Source organism: Camellia sinensis, chromosome 13 (assembly GCF_055761805.1).
Source record: "Camellia sinensis isolate YWXY chromosome 13, ASM5576180v1, whole genome shotgun sequence".
NCBI lineage: Eukaryota > Viridiplantae > Streptophyta > Magnoliopsida > Ericales > Theaceae > Camellia > Camellia sinensis.
The window spans coordinates 76373677-76390402 of NC_138973.1; positions in this window are offsets into that span (position 1 = coordinate 76373677).

Here is a 16726-nt window from a genome sequence, read left to right on the forward strand (position 1 = left end):
TCTACATTTTTTTAAGGTTAAGTTTTTCTTATCTCTCTAATGATTTTGTATTTATTGTTCTGGGAGTTACAATATTAAACTAAACGTGCACTTCTTTGATTGATGAGTGTTGAAAGAGTGGCAATCTCGAGTGAGCAACAATTTGTGCATACTTCGTTCAATTTGTTTGAAAAGATATGACAATCTCTTTCATCTTTATCCTAAATGGCATCCAAAGTGGTAAACTCACATGAATTTTATAAAGTTTTTATGTTCCACATTTATCTTAGTAGTGAAAATGGATTTTTTTTTTTAAATATATATTTTTGGAAGGGTGACACTTTTGCGAAGTAAATTTTAAATTTTCTACTTTTTTCTACGGTATGTACTATGAAAATATGTCATATTCCTAAATACTCTCCTATTTAGACTTTATGTTCCTAAATAATTTTTTGAAATATGTCATGTTCCTAAGTACTTTTGCTTTTTTGATCTTCTTCCTTATTCATGCTAAATACTCTACCACTGTTGGTTGGATATGAATCTATAGGAATTGGATGAGATGAAGAAGCTTTTGAAAGAGTCAGGGGTTGTTCATTGATAGGAGGAAACAAACCAACGGCACCCTTGAACGCTCCAATTAAGGTAATCTCTTCAAACTTCTATGTTGTATGATTTATTTTTTATTTTTTATTTTTTATAGAGAAAAGATTTAACCATTTAAGTTGTTTATATGGGAGTGCCTTTAGGCACGAGTGATATGCTAGCAATTCATATTAGACATTTTTTTTTTCTTTGGATAACATTCCTTTAATCCGTCTGATTTGATTTGATTTTTTTATTATTTATTTCATATATAGTTACTAAAATGACTATTGGACCATTTTAAAGTCCTTTTACTATAGTTATTTTTTAATGCAACAATTTCAATTTTAAAATGGTTGTAGTTGATATAATTAATGACTTCCAAATTAATCATCTGTGTAATTACTCTTATTTAAAGTACTTTTTCATTTACATGATTAGTTTAGGGCTCTTTTGGGGAAAGGGAAAAACGCCAGGTTGGCGTTTGGAGCAAAACGCACAGCAGCGTTTTTTTGCTCATTTCGCAAGTAGAAAAAGTAGGTTAGGAAATTACATAATTACTCTCAATATTTACATCTTATAGATTTGGGTCAAACGTAATTTTTTTAAATTTGGTGAGGTTATTTTAGTCATTTTGGTGTGATGTGACACTATAAATAAATATTAATTAAAAAAAAATCAGTTTTTTACTAACTTCGCAAACACTCCCAAAAAGCTTGGTTAAAAGCAAAAAAGCTGCTTTTTACTATCTTCCCAAAATACCACTTAGTCACATTAGGGCATTATATGAATGCAATGATTTTGTAAATTCAACCAATGGACTCTTAACAGAATTATAGAATTAATGAGTTAATTTGTTTTAAAGCTATAAAGCTAAGTTCGAGTTTTTATTTACTAAGATTCAAATTCATGGTCAAATGCATGGCTTCTTTGTGTTAATGATTAGGATTTGAATTTTTCAATTAATTGATTTTGAAATTAATATCTTAATTGGTTTGAATTTGTAGTGTCATACTTTTCAAACTTTCATTAGCAAAAGTCGTCTTCTTTTTTTAGAATTTCTTATTGGTTGTTGAGAATTTCATCATGCTATTTGAGTCATTTAGAATGTTTCAAATTTTAAGCAATTTGTTAAGTTTTATATATTCTAAACTTCTATCTTTAAAGCTTCGTCTTAAGTATTCTGATTGAGTTGATTTTTGGATTCTATGATTTTTGTCTTAAGCTTCACTTAATTTAATTTAATATTCACTCAGTTTGTTATCCTGCCTATTGAGTTGATTTTTGGATTCTATGATTTTTGTCAAAGATCATTGCAAAAAATTGTGAAATATGCAATTATAACTCTTAAACAAGGGTTTGTTGAGTTTTTTTGGTATTGTTCAAATTGAAACCGTAAAATAATCTGATTCAATAATATTATATTAAGCTATTCATGCATTTGTTATTGTTCTTCAAATTATTTTTATTACTGCAATGAGTTCATTTTGTTGTCAAATTAGAGTTGCTTTTAAAGAATCATTTTGTTGATTTCTCATATGTATTTTAATGTGATTTCTCATAGCTATTGGTTTTTTAAAGTGAATTTAAGCGAGTGATTTTGTTGTAGGTGGCTGATCCGTATTGGAAACCTTGGGTTGTTGCTTCTCTTTATGTGTGTAGTTAGTTGGCGCTCATTCTAAACCGGATGGTTAATTATTATTATTTTTAGTTAGAATGATTACTCTTTTGTACCAAAATGTTTGTTCACATTTTCTTGAAGGTATTGAAATTTGATAAACTGAAAAGGTTATCAGTTATGATACTAATTCAGTAACATCCTTTTATTGAAGGTTTGCTATACATGTGTCATTTTAGCGTGGATTGAATTCTAAAATTTGTTGTTTGGACTTGAATTTTAGCAAATATTTTTAGATTCTATTATTTGCTTATGCTACACTGTAATATAAAATTTATTATTTGGACTGTAATTTTGAAGTTTGTTATTTGAAATTTATGAATGTTTTTGCCAGTTTACTATGTAGAAACAATTTCAACTTCTTATTTGTGAAGTATTAAATTAGAGTGATATATCATTTTAAATTGATTTATTACAATTGAATTCCGTAACCCGTGTGGTACCAAAAAAACTATTGACCGTGCCTTCAGGAACGGGTTATCCCTAGTACTATAATATTTCAGAAAAAATTGGCTTCTCTGGACGCCAAAGCAGTCAAATGGGCTAGAAACCTAACATCTTCTAACAAAATCGACACAGTAACATCTTGATACCACCAGGAATAAGGAATTTTTTTCTGTTTTTTTTTTTTTGCCAAAGCGCCCAAAAATTGGATCTATTTCCAACTGATCACGCCTACAAAGAGGGAGTATTTTGTTTTAGATCGACTTGTAGTCACATATGAAAAAAATAGACGGTATAAATTTAGTAACACTTTTCCCCCAATCTACTGCAAGAAAGGGATAATGTGCAATTTCAAATTATTAATTATATCCTTAAGGGAAACGGCAAACAAATTTAGGGAATTTTCCTTTTTAGTTTGTCTCCCAAAGTAGACCAACTTTAATTTTATCCTTTGATTTGAATGTAGTGTTTGGTTATAATTTTCAAAAATTGATTCCGCACTCACATTTGTAAATACGTTTATTTGGATGTCCGGTCGGTTGACCGGAATAGTGTTTATTTGTTTGTTTTTTTTTTTTTAACACCTGTTATTTTTATATTTTAAATAAAAAATATTTTCGAATTTTTTTAAAATTTTTTATGAGTTTTGAATAGAATTTTAGATTGTGTGTTTAGTTATGAATTATAAGTTTTTAAATCAAATATCATATGTCGCATCAAAAATTTCAAACTCAATTTAAAATTATTTTCAAAACTCATAACCAAACAAATTTTTCACATTTAAATCATAATTTCAAAACTCACAAACTCAAAATATAACTCTATTCTCAAATCATAATTTAAAACTCTGTCAAACACTACCTAACATTTTCCAACAAAATCAACATTTCTTCTCGATAAAATTGATTATAAAAATTAACTAGTAAGTGGATTAAATATATTATCATTTAAAAAATATATTAGAAATTTTATTGTAAGAACTTAATTAGTAATTATTTTTAAAAAGAAGCAATTATTATTTTAATTAATATTTAATATATGTGCCCTCCTTTTGGGGTTTTTCCTGAGGCCCAAAAATAATTGAGCCGCCCTTTTATAGTTATTGATCATAAAATAAACATCTTTATTCAGTGTATGTTATGAAGTGGATCAAAATCTCATTTGTCCTCATAAATATCAAGCTACACAACAACATTTCTTCTAATGAGTGAAAACTATTAGGGGAATTTGATTAAAATTTTCTAATAATAAAAATTTAATAGATTAAGAGCATGTATAAAAAAAATCTTTAAAAACTCTAAGTCTCCGTTTGGGAAGTGGGTTGGCTTTTTGATTTTTTGATTTTTTTGGTTATTTTTAAAAAACTTGGTTTAGGAAGTGCTTTTTGACTTTTTGGCTTTTTTTGACTTTTTTGTGAGAGAATAGTGTAATGATGATGGGTTAGATGTGATGTTTTGTTTTTTGTGGCTAAAATAGCCTATTTTGTCTTTTGTGGTTAAAATAACCAAAAAAATCCGAAAAAACCCTTCCCAAACGGACCCTAACACATACCACTATTATCAAAATATCATTTATTAGTAATTTAATATTTTAAACTTTAAAATGATATAACATTTTATTTAGATGTTGGTTTTAATAAAATTAATATTTTTAGAATTCTCTCATCAAGATATATCAAAGAAGATTCAAGTTGACTATAAAATTCTTTTACAAAAATTCACTGTCAAAATTGATATAAATAATAACATTTTATTTTGTTTAACAATAATATTTTACTCTATTTCACAATAAAATGTTACTCTCATTAACAGTAACATGTTACTGACTACCAGAATAACATTTTAGTATTTTCTTGAATAAGGCATCAATAACAAAAAAACAGATTATGAACTAAAGGAAGTTTTACGAGTTCCTTTACTGCAAGCTTACAAATAAATCAACAACAATCAACAAACAGCTCAAATAGAATTGAATTCAATGAAGATCTGCAACTCGACGAGTTTCTCTTGTGTTGCACTCGATGAATCTTTCACCATTATAAATTGAAAAACAATTGATGAAGGACAAGAACGATAGAAAATGAACGATAATCACACTCACAAATTTGATTAAAATCTTTGTCAATAGTATGCTTCACAAATCATTAATCTCTCTTCTTACTTACGAAAACTCTTTCGCTTTTGGCTCTTCTTGGGAAGGGCTAGTCTGCTTGGGTAACTCAATTCCAAAGTGTAGCTGATGTAACAAGCAACGACATTGATCACAGAACACACAACAAGCAACGATATACATGGAATGGCAAGTTTGTCAAAATATATATATATATATATATATATGTATATTTCTGTGTCCATCAAAATCTCCCTCCAAGTGAGGGAGTTTATGAAGCAAAAAATTATGAATTATCCTTTTCACAAAAAAAAAAAGTAATAATAAAATAGAGTCCAATGAAATAGTTTTGGCCAAATTTCATTGTAATAATCACCAAAGGTTTGAATCCATTTAAGAAAAAAAAAATCAATAAATAAGAAAAAAGTCAAAAAAATGGTCTTTAGTTAGAGTGAATCACCAATAAATTTTAAAATGTAATCTTGTGAATTATTTGGTCTTTCATTTTTGTTATTGAATCAAAAGGCCCTATTAAAGTAGAGATTACACAAAAAGGTAGTCACTTACACGTTTGAGTTTAATTTTTGAGAGATAATAGTAGGTTTCTCCAAATGTGACACTATACATTTGGGCAATCTGTACTAAAGAGGTTTTAGATTTTCCCTCTTTCTGAAATAAATCCCACATTACGAATAAGAACGTAACATTTCAATGTAACATACTAAAAAATTCTTTCTACTTTTCTTAAAATTAACACTCCAATCAATGTAATTCTAAACGTAACACTCTAATATAACACACAAAAATACTAAAAAAAACTCTTTATTGTACTTTGCTCAAATGTGACACTCACAGTTTAAAATTATACATTTGTCCAAATTTTACTAAGAAATTTTTGTACTTCTTTTAGAATGGAATGAAAAATCTTACATCTTTTTTTGAATGTTATATTAGAGTGTTACGCTTGAAAAAAATATATTAAGAAGTTTTTTTTTTTTTTTTGGAGAGTTACATTATAGTGTTACAGTTTGAAATTATACATTTGGCCAAAACTTGTTAAGGAGTATATGTATTTCTTTTAAAATGTTTGAAGAATCTGACATCCTTTTAGAATGTTTGAAGAATTTCATATTTCAAGTTATTTTTGTACTCCTTTTGAAATATTGAAAGAATCTCACATTTCAAGTCATTCCAAATAAAACAAAATTCCATATAAAAAATTTATCCCAAATTTGATTCTTATAGGTTGTGTATCTTACATTTCTACCACCAAAAAATAAATAAATAAATAAATAAAGAAAAAGAAATACTAACATAATTAAAATAAAGGTATAACTGTAAACTCAATTTTTATATAATAAATTAAATCTATTTTTCTAAAATCTATGAGACTAATTAGTTTATAAAAAAAAATTGATATTCAACAAATCACCATTTCTTAATATAGGATTTCTAGATAAATTTTTCCTTCAATTGAAGCTAGTTCACAATACAAACCCAGTGTAATATTTTCTTTGATGCTGAGTAAGCAATCATTCTTTCTCCATGTTCTTCCGAATGCCTATTTTTGGGAGTAAGTTAAAAGTTGATTTTTAAAATTTTTGTTTTCAAAAGAACGTACAAAAGAATAGATAGGTAATATGACTCAAAAAAGTTAAAAAAATTAAAAAAATTGACTTTTAACCGTGTTGTCAAAATAGGCCGAAATGGACATTTACTCATTTAAGAATAAGTTATTTTAATAATTTTTTAATTTTTTAATTAAAATATGAGATACAAAATATATATATATATATTTGAGATAATATTTTAATTTTTTACAAAAAGATATGTAAAAAATAAAGAGAAACAAATGTTTGACTTTTTAGTATAATTTATTAATTTTTCATTTTTTTTAATAATTTTTTAACTTATCAACTAAAATTGAATATTACCAAACTAGGCACAAGTCCAAGTTTTGAACTCCATCTTCTTCCACGAATAGGGATTTTTATGATTCCCCAATTTCCATTGATTCCATTTTCCATTTTCTTCTAACACTTTATCAATGTGTAATCAAAACTATTTTCCCATTAGCTCAAGAAGTCAATGGCGCAAATGTCAAACATTCCCAAGTGATACATAATTAATTTTTATTTTATTTTTTCTTTTACCTGACAATGAACCCCACGTGCAGGTATTTACATTTTTTCTTGTATAGAGTAAACTGTGAATACATGCAATTATTCACAAATCAATCAATTTTATTAATTAAATTTAAAGATAATTACATTTTACCTCTTATAGTTTCAGGCATTTTTACATTAACCCTGACATTTGTAAATGTACTTATAAACATTCTGTGATTTTGACTAAAGTGCAAAAGTAACGGGATCCGATAGACTTAACAGCGAGTGTGGAACACGAGCTAAAAAAGTGTGCCTGCGCTGGTTTTAAGTGTTTTGGCGCCCAAATGGAAGGATTAAATGACCAATTTGTCCCTAATTTGGCCATCCACTTGCCTATATAAACATGAAGCAACCAAACCCAGTTTTTGCAACTAAAAAAAATTCCAAACCCACTTTTCCAGCCAAAAAATTTCTGGGACCACTTTCATTTTTAAAGATGTCATCATCCTAAGGTTCCCACTATAGTGGACAAAGTTTAGCTCATACATGTCACTATGACCAAAGATCTCCGGTGAGAACAGCTTGGACAAATACAAATATGGGAAGAAGATTTATAAGATGTGCAAATTATGGGGTAATCACTTTCAATATTTAATAATTAAGTAATTAATTAATTTATTATTATGTTATATAATATTGAAATAAAAATCGAAACTTATTTATTAAAATTTTTAGATTCATGTCACTTGTAAATATTTTGAGTAGATTGACCCACCATTGTGCCACCACTCGCCTAATCTACTACCAAGACTCGTGCAACAATTAAGTCATATGGAGTTAGAAGTGGAAAAAGCTCATGTTGCTAGGAAGCTAGATACTATTTTTATGCTATATTGCATATACTCAAATGAAAGCAAAAAAAAAAAAATGTTATGTAACCTAATATAAGGAAGGAAGATATGTAATATCGAAGACTATTTTTGCTATAAATGAAATATATTTTTGAAGCATTACAAAACTTGTTCAATTCCAACACCTGAAGCATATTCATTAAGCATCAATATCTTAACATTGTACTCACAAAACTTGCTCCCTAAGACCAACATTTCAACAATTGAATTACAAAACCTATTTTAATGTCAACAACATTCCAACATTTCAATTATAAAAGCTTGTGCATTGACAAAAAAACAAGCCTTACAACATTCCAACATTCCAACATTTAAGATAACATTCCAACATGTCAACAAAAAAAACTTCCAACATTCCAACATAAGATAACATTCCAACATTACAAAAAACTTCTTTTGTTTGAATCATAAGATAGGCCACCTAAACCTAATCCCTCAAATCCTTTGCCCTGTCCTTTGCATTAATTCTAGGTGCTGCAAATCCACTTGTTTGCACTTACTCCACAAGGCATTGTTGGTTGTGATTGAGTACTGGTAGCTGGTTGGGATGAAGATAGATGAGTACTGGCAGCTTGTTGAGATAAAATAGGATGAGTGGCAGCTGGTTGGGATAAAGATGTATGTGTTTCAGCTTGTTGAGATGAAGCATTTGAGATCTGCAATAAGAATTCAATTCAAATTTAAATGAATTTACCTTGCTTGGTTGACTTGCAGATTTCTGGAACTGGTGGCTGGTCCACCCCTCCTCTTGAACATTGTGGATTTATTGTGTACTAGACCTTTGCATAATCTTCTATTGTGTCCAAAATCCAATTCTATTTGTACTTCTATTTGTAGAATTTGTGGCCCTTTTATGACTTTTCCATTTGGACCTAAGACCTGAAAAGCCTCATGGCCTTTCTTCACATATAAGGCAACCACATTCAGACCCATATAATGGAATAACATATCAATTACATCCCTATATGAATTCATCTCTTTAAGACCAATGTCCAGTATTTCCCCAGGAACTCTGTAATACAGTTGGCGAGAAAAGGGATAACCTAGGCTCAAGTAAAACTTTTGAAAATCAAAAAACCCAACCCTATCTGGATCAAAGTACTGAAAGTAATTAACTTTCCCTCACTTGTACACTATATTTGGAGGCTTAGTAAAGTAACCTCCATAATGTAACTCTACACTAAACTCTGTTGCCATCACCTCACCTTAATTAATCATACATGACACAAAAGACAAAAATAATACATAAACAAATCAATGCTTGAACATTACAACACACAAAAGGAAAAAACAAAAAAAAGAATACATAAACAAATAAAAAACCTAACACTAAACAGACATATTGCCTCCCAATACACAACAAACAGTTAGGGAACCACTATCAATCCCACCTCCATGCACAAAAATCATAGCCATGCATCAAAATCAACAAAACCCCAAATCTATGGCCATTTTTGCATAAATTTTTTTAAAAAAAAAAAAAAACTCAATTTATTATTCCAGATATACACAACAAACAGTTAGGGGACCACTATCAACTCTACCTTCATGCACAAAAATCATAGTCATTTATCAAAATACAAATCCTATCAAAAAAGTTAACAATAAGACAACAACCTTAACAAAAAGGTAATAACAAGCCAACAAACATACATCGTAAAGCAAAAACCCTACCAATAAAGCCCTTTTTTTTTTTAATTTTCAAAAATATTAACCATCAAAAAATTCATTTTCCAAACATATTATACAATAAATTTACAAAATCGCAATCAAACCAGCAAACAGTCACACAAAACAGATTTTTGTTCAGTTTGTCAATTGTTACCTGGAGTAAAATTTCGAAAAGCATATTCTTTGTAGTCTCAATTGATTGTTACTGATTTGATTTGCAAATCCTTTGAAACCCTAACCCATGTGTGTGTGTGTGTGTCTCTCTCTCTCTCTCTCTCTATCCCTGAAAATCATAATCAAACAACTGAAGGAACTCTAGCATGTAAGCAATATAAATATCTAGGGATATTTTAGTCTTTTCTATAATTTTGTCACGTCCCATCACTTTTGCACTTTAGTCAAAATCACAGGGTGTTTATGAGTACATTTACAAACGTCAAGGGGGTAATGTGAAAACACTTGAAACCACAAGGGGTGAAATGTAATTATCCCTTAAATTTATTTACTTATAAATTTTAGTTGATAAATTTATTACTATAAAATTATTCATAAAAAAAAATGAGATTGATAAATTTTATCACTTAATAAATTTACCAATAAAACCTGATAGTTAATTTTAATCTAAAAAATAAGACCTATTAATAATTTACACTTAGTTTGGGAGATATTTTATCAATCACCTAATCTCAACCTTTTGCTTAACAACTTCGGTTTTTTTTTTTTATTATTATTATTATTATGGGGCTTAATAACTTCGCTGCGTGCCCAATTTCTTGAATTCTTAATTTTTATAAGTATCTCATCCCTAAAAATTGTTCTATCTAGACATGAAAAACTAAGGTTGTATTTGATTAGTGAAATTAATAGTGAAGAAATTAACAATATATAAAAAATTAATTTAGGATTAATTATTTAACTAAATTACTCACATTTATTTTGCAATACATATGACAATATATAATTTCAAATATATGTTTATTTCGCATTATTAGTTGTAAGATTAAAAAATTCGTTAATTTTTCTAGTCTAGGCTTGAGATTTGGGGTGTGCTTCTTTCAAGATCTCATGCCCGAAATCTCCCATGTGTAAATAATTTCTTAAGTCAATTCATATTGGACTTTGTCCTTACTTTAATTGAGGCTCCGTTAGTGGTCGGTGAGATTGGTCTCCCGAATTAATCAGTCTAATGAACCGGATTTATCAAAAAAAGTAGATAGAATATGTAAGAGGAGCTAATTTGAGTCCACTAAATTAATTAGGCCCAATAGCCCAAGGTTGGTGGTGTCACGACCCAAACCCGCCCCTATGGGTTTAGCACCGTAACCGGCCAGTAATCCATGGATTACCAAAGGCCTCTGAACAGATTAGCAAATAATAAGGGGCTGCGGAAGCAATAATACGAAATAGACAAGGTCCAATGAGCTGTGATAACGTACATAGGACAGAACATTTCAAAACTTATATATATACATAAGCATGACAGTCAAAGGACACCAATATTTACAAAGTATTACATCCCAAGACCTGTCTTTACAAAACACATACAGAGACTAGCATGAATACAAAAACAGTCATGGCTTTAGACTTGATCGGAACCTCCTCGGGAGGCACAACGGTTGGCTGACAAAAATAGAACAGAAGGCCGTCAACTCTGGCCCTAGTCATGTGCCAGCTCACCTACATACATAATATAAACTGTGAGCGAAAGCCTAGTGAATAATAATAGAGTAAAGGGTTTCAATGAATGAGTTCGTACAGATTCAGAAATCATAATTTAGTTCACATGAAAATCATAGTTTGTCCAGATCATATACAGACAGAAATCATAAGTCATGATTAAGTTTACGTGATACATCCATTAGCATTAACAGAACAGAACGTATACACGTGAGGTTATGAATAACCAGTTCCATAAAGGAACCTCCGGATTCGGACAACAGAACAGAACAGAAGCTGAGCCCCCATGACAGGGCCTCCGGTATGGGTAACAGAGTGTAGACAGAAATAAGTTCCGTAAAGGAACCTTCGATATCGAGTAACAGCAAACAGATATCACATGATGCTAAGGATGTCACGAATACATATCAGAAATTCAACAATCATTCATTGTACAGAACATATCATTTCGGAAAACAGATCTTGTTTTATAACACAGAAAGTAGATACAGTTTGAACATAACTTTACTAAATTATTACTCACAGTTGGCCTTGAAACACACAGACGAAACAAATCACGACACGTGGCATGTGACCTACATAACACATAACGGACACGCACTTGAAACACACATTCTAATTGCACAAAACTTACGTCGTTGGTTATTAGTGTGTTTCTAGCCTTAAATCCTCACTATAAAGTCTTAAACATGGCCTAGGAATGCCTAGAATGGAATGAGGATGCAAAGATGCCTTGGAAAACATTTCTCAAATTTTGCTGAAGATAAGGTCCACGCTTGAGCGTGGCTTTCCCCGCTCAAGCGGACATGCAGAAAAGAAGCCCCGCTCGAGTGTGGACTTCCCCGCTCGAGCGAACTGCAAACTTATGAAAAAGTGCTGGATGGATGAAATTCACGCTCGACGGGCCCTCGACCCCCGCTCGAGCGTGTGACACAGACCCTCGCTCGAGCGTGGCTTCTCCCGCTCGAGCAGACTGCAAAACACACAAATTTCTAGGTATACGCATTTCACGCTCGAGCGTGACTCTCGCTGCTCGAGCGGAAGTGCATGTACTCAGGCTTCACGCTCGAGCGTGAAAGTCCCCACTCGAGCGTGGGTCAAAATTTTGGAAAATCCAGATTGACCTCTAAGCATGAAACTCGACCTTCAACCATCCAAAACTCATTTTTCTGGGCCAAATCTTTGGAAAACACTTAGTAACCCATAAAACAACATGTTTAAAGCTTCAATTCAAGAAATCATGGCCCAAGAGTAAACTAATTGTACAAAACTCAACTTGAAACTTGAAATTAATTTCATGCACATGACTTCTATGCAAATCCTTGAACTCAAGTCCTCCAAAACATGACCAAATGCAACGTTCAACCCAAAAACAAGATCAACTATGATAATATGACATGGAACATGAAGAATTTCTAAACCAAAACTTGGATTATGACATACATGCAAAGATTCTTTAAAGAGACAACCCCAAATGCCATGAATTACACATGCATGTATGCATTAAGCTTTATTTCACCAATTCTTAGCTTTAGACACTAATTAACCATGAACCAAGAAAGGAACAATTCAAATTCAAGTTCAAGGGGATGGATCTCTACCTTAGGTCTTGAATGTTAAGGTGTAGGAGCCTAATTATGCAATCGTTTCTTCAATTCTTCAAATTTTCTAGCCAAAACTTGATGAAATCAATTCTCCTACTCTCCCTCTCTCACTCACTCGGTTTGGTCTAAGAAAGAATAGCTGAGATATGTAACAAAAGCTCCTAATCAAGATTGAACAAAGTGGCCCACTAAAGGGCAAAAATGTAATAAACTCATTTAATGTAATTTGACTTTATTTAATCATACCAAATCAAATTTAAATTAAATCTACCATAAAGTCACATAAATTCTAATTATCACATAGCACTAATCAATTTTGAAATCGGGCGCCAATAAGGCTTTCAATTCGCAGTTCAAAGTCAAAACATGAACAGGCCATTCTATGGCAAACAGATAGAAATGCAAAGATAATGCAATACATATGCAAATTAATTCTGGATTCCTTCTAAATTACTGTTAGGCATAACTAATCATGGATTAGCATTAATCAGAGGTCAGGGTTATTACAGTCTTCCCCCCTTAAAAGAGTTTGGTCCTCCAAACTCAAATTACCTTCATTCGAAATCAACATTGGGTCCAATAGGAACAAATACGGATATCTCTTCATCATGTCTTCCTCGGTTTCCCAAGTTGCATAGGTTCCTCCGTGGTTTTACCAATCAACTTTTACCAACGGTATTTCTTTATTTCTTAACTTTTTGATCCGACGATTCACAATCTGGATAGGTCTTTCCTCATAGGTGTAGTCATCTTTCAAAAGCGCATGTGTCGGTTCAATGACGTGGAGTGGATCCCTCAAATATTCCCAAAGCATCGATACATGAAAGACGTTGTGCATATGTTCCATTACCGGAGGCAAGGCTACCCGATACGACACTGGATTGATCTTTTCAAGGACCTCATAAGGTCCAACATACCTTGGCGCCAATTTGCCCTTAACGCCAAACCGAGTTTGACCTTTCATCGGGGTCACCTTTATGAACACATGGTCCCCAACTTCGTATTCCTTATCTCTTCTTCGAACATCAGCATAGCTCTTTTGCCGACTCTGTGTAGTCTTTAGACTTTGTTGGATCAGTTTCACTTTCTCGGTCGTTTCTTGCACAAGTTTTGTCCCAACAAAGGTCTATCACCTACTTCAGGCCAACATATCGAAGAACGACATTTTCTTCCATACAAAGCTTCGTAAAGAGCCATTCCAATGCTCGAATGGTAATTGTTGTTGTACACAAATTTAGCTAATGGCAAGTAGGTCTCCCAATTCCCTTGGAAGTCTAACACACACATTCTGAGCATATCTTCCAGAGTTTGGTTCGTTTGTTCAGTTTGGCTATCTGTCTGTGGGTGATAGGCACTGCTCAGTCTCAATTCAGTCCCCAAAGCCTGTTGTAAACTCTGCCAAAATCTCGATACAAAGTTTGAGTCCCTGTCAGACATAATAGATACTGGCACTTCATGCAATCTTACAATTTCAGTCATATAGATATTGGCCAATTTATCAGCGTTATAAATAGTCTTAACAGGCAGAAAATGGCAGACTTAGTTAAATGGTCAACTATAACTCAGATAGAGTCCATACCTCGAGAAGAACGAGGCAATCCCACAATGAAGTCCATGGTAATGTGCTCCCATTTCCATTTCGGTGTTGGGAGTGGTTGTAGCAAACCAGCGGGTCGCTGATGTTAGGCTTTAACCTGTTGGCAATGTAGACATCTAGCCACAAAATCTACAATACTCTTTTTCATTCCAAGCCACCAAAAATTCTGTTTCAAATTATGATACATCTTCGTGTTCCCGGGATGCATAGCAAATTTACTACTGTGAGCTTCGGTCACAACACGTTTCCTCAAATCATAACAATCGGGCACACAAAGACGGTTCTGAAATTTCAGCACATCATTCTCAAACACAAATTCTGGCATTGGCTTTGAATCAAGTTCCTCCGTGATCTTTTTCAAGTATTTATCCTCGCACTGTTTCTGTTTGATCTCGTAAAGAATTGTAGGTTGAGCGGTAATAGCAGTAAATAGCCCTTCTTGCTCTAGGTCAGTCAACAATTATTTTTGGTTGGATAGCAAACATGACAAATTCGCACTGGATTTTCGGCTCAAGGCATCTGCTACGGTATTAGCTTTTCCTAGATAATACAAAATTTACAAGTCATAATCCTTGATTAACTCCAACCATCGCCTTTGTCTCATGTTCAATTCCTTTTGGGTGAAGAAGTATTTCAACCTCTTATGGTCGGGGTCGGTGTACACCTCACAAGTTACCCCATACAAGTAGTGATGCCAGATTTTCAAAGCAAACACTACAGCTGCTAATTCAAGATCGTGTGTTGGGTAACTTTTTTCATGAGGTCAAAGTTGTCTAGAAGCATAGGCAATCACCCTTCTGTTTTGCATTAAAACACACCCTAAGCCTTTATAGGAAGCATCACTGTACACTTGGAACCCATCAGTACCATTAGGCAAGGTTAAGATTGGTGCAGTCACTAACCTGGTTTTCAAAACTTGGAAAGTTGCCTCTCTTTGTTCATTCCAGTCAAATGGCACATTTTTCTGCGTTAACTGAGTCAATGGCATGGCAAGCTTGGAAAAGTCTTTCACAAACCTCCAATAGTAACCTGCAAGTCCCAGAAAACTTCAGAATTCTGTCACATTTGTCGGTCTAGGCCAATCCACAACAGCTTCAATTTTTTGAGGGTCAACAGAAACTTCATCCTTGTTGATTACATGTCCCAAAAATACCACACTGTCAAGCCAGAATTCACACTTGGACAATTTAGCATACAGCCTTTTCCCTCTCAAAATCTGCAAGGTAGTTCTCAGATGGTTCTCATGTTCTTTCCTTTCTTTAGAATAAATCAAAATGTCATCAATAAATACAACAATGAATTCATCAAGGTATTGTTTGAAAACCCTATTCATTAGGTCCATGAAAGCTGCAGGTGCATTAGTCATCCCAAATGGCATTACTAAAAATTCATAATGTCCATATCTAGTTCGGAATGCGGTTTTCTCTATGTCCTCAGCTCTAACCTTTAATTGATAATACCCAGACCTGAGGTCAATTTTGGAAAACACTTGGGCACCCTGAAGTTGATCAAACAAGACTTTTATTCGGGGCAGAGGGTATTTATTCTTGATAGTCACTTTGTTCAGTTCTCGGTAGTCTATACACATTCTCAAAGATCTATCCTTCTTTTTGACAAACAAAACTGGAGCACCCCAAGGTGAAGTACTCGGACGGATAAATTTCTCATCTAACAGTTCCTGAAGTTAGGTTTTCAATTCTTTCAATTCAGAGGTAGACATTTTATAGGGAGTCTTGGAAATAGGCTGTGTCCCCGGAAACACCTCAACAGTGAATTCAATTTCTCTATCTACTAAGTCCCCAGGTAAGTCAGTCGGAAACACATCGGAAAATTCACAAGCAACAGGGATTGTTTCTACAGTAGTACTGTCAGATGGTGTAGTCAATATACAACACAGATAACCCCTACATCCCTTCCTAAGGAGTTTTACAGCTTTCACAGCCGAATTCAAATATGGGGGAGGAACTACCCCATTCCCAATGAAAATAAATTCAGGCATACCCCGTGGTCTAAACACAATAGTTTATTTGCACAGTCAATGGTAGCACAGTATTTAGTCAACCAGTCCATCCCCAAAATACAATCAAAATGATTAATGTCCAAGGGTAATAAGTCCACATACACATCATATCGTCAATCATAACATCACATGCTAATATGAGTGCACACCATAGAATCCCCAGATGGCGTAGATGCAGATAACACATATGTCATAAGTTCTAATGGTCTAGTCAATTTTTGAGAGAAAGGATGCGATACAAAGGAATGTGTAGAACCAGAATCTATTAGTACACATGCATTTTGAGAACATATAGGGAGTGTACCTGACACCACAGTATAGGTGTTCGTTACGTCACCGAGCA